The following is a 1,331-nucleotide window of genomic DNA, read 5'->3' on the forward strand; positions in this document are numbered from 1 at the left end:
GAACAGTGAATCTCGGAGGTAACTTCACCACTGAGCTAAAAGGGTGTCTGGGGGCCATACTCTCAGGGTTTCTCCAGTATCCTTTAGGCCAGTAAATATGGTCTTTTTTGTGTGTGTGAGTGAGTTAGAATTATGCTTTACATCCTTCTCCAGCTCTGTCCAGACCCCTCTGTTGTGATCCTGGTCAGAGTAGTCAGTGGTGGTAGCTGGGCACCATCTAGCTGTACTGGACTCAGTCCGTTGAAGGCCTTGGTAGCTGTGGACAATTAGTCCTTCGGACTAATCTTTTCCTTGTATCCTGTTCTCTTCATTCTCCCTTGCTCCCGAAGTATTATTCTTTTTTAAAGAGACCACTAACAGGGTCTCTCAGTTACCCCTTTGGTGGTGGTAGGCTCACCTTAATTCCAACACCAGGCAATAGATGTTATGCAGTATGTATTTATGATGTAACATATTAGAAGAGATACTGAAAGCCTTATGAGAGCATTTTTCATTGAGAGGTAAGGGGCCTTTCATTTTTATTAACAATAATGGGTGACCACTGCTGTTCTTAAAAGTTCTTAGAAGTGCTCACAATTTCATTTGCTGCTTGGAAAGTTTTCTTGAAATATTCTTTTTTGTTGTTGATGTTAATGTGTCTGTATTTTTATTGTTTTATGCTTAAAAATTGCATTATTAAAAATAATTATTTAAATAAATGTGCCACTATTATTCAGTTATATTGAGAAGTAAATAACAAAACAACACAAGTCTCTCTCAAGCTTTATACCCTCTTTCAGCTTTTGTTAAATGTCTTTGTGGCTGAGTTGCTTGAACATTTTTCATTACTGTTAATATCTTCACTTAATCACCCCTCATTCACTTCTGAAAACATTGCATTCTGTGTTCTCTTTCTATTTAAGGTGTCTGTCCATATAAAAGCTCCTAAGGCATGTTGTTGGTCAGTTCTAATGGACCTGCTCCTGATCTTTATAGACTTGATTTTCTTTCTTTTTTTAAATTGTATTTTAGATGAAGGTTTACAGAACAAACTAGCTTCTCATTAAACAGTTAGTACATGTATTGTTTTATGACATTGGTTAACAACCCCATGACGTCAGTACTCTCCCTTCTCCACCTGGGGTTCCCTATTACCAGCTTTCCTGTCCCCTCCTAGCCCTTGTCCCTGGACTGTTGTGCCCCATTAGTCTTGTTTTGTTTTATGGGGCTGTCTAATCTTTGGCTGAACGGTGAACCTCGGGAGTGACTTCATTACTGAGCTGAAAGGGTGTCTGGGGGCCATACTCTCAGGGTTTCTCTGGTCTCAGTCAAGCCAGTAAGTCTGGTCTTTT

General features: G+C 39.5%; 1 protein-coding gene across 1 annotated transcript in view; it reads left to right on the forward strand.

Moving 5' to 3' along the window:
* DRAM1 (DNA damage regulated autophagy modulator 1) overlaps positions 1–1,331 on the forward strand; it is a 59,641-nt gene that overhangs the window by 22,459 nt on the left and 35,851 nt on the right. The window lies entirely within an intron of this gene.

This window comes from Trichechus manatus, unplaced genomic scaffold, assembly GCF_000243295.1.
Source record: "Trichechus manatus latirostris isolate Lorelei unplaced genomic scaffold, TriManLat1.0 scaffold00027, whole genome shotgun sequence".
Classification (NCBI taxonomy): domain Eukaryota; kingdom Metazoa; phylum Chordata; class Mammalia; order Sirenia; family Trichechidae; genus Trichechus; species Trichechus manatus.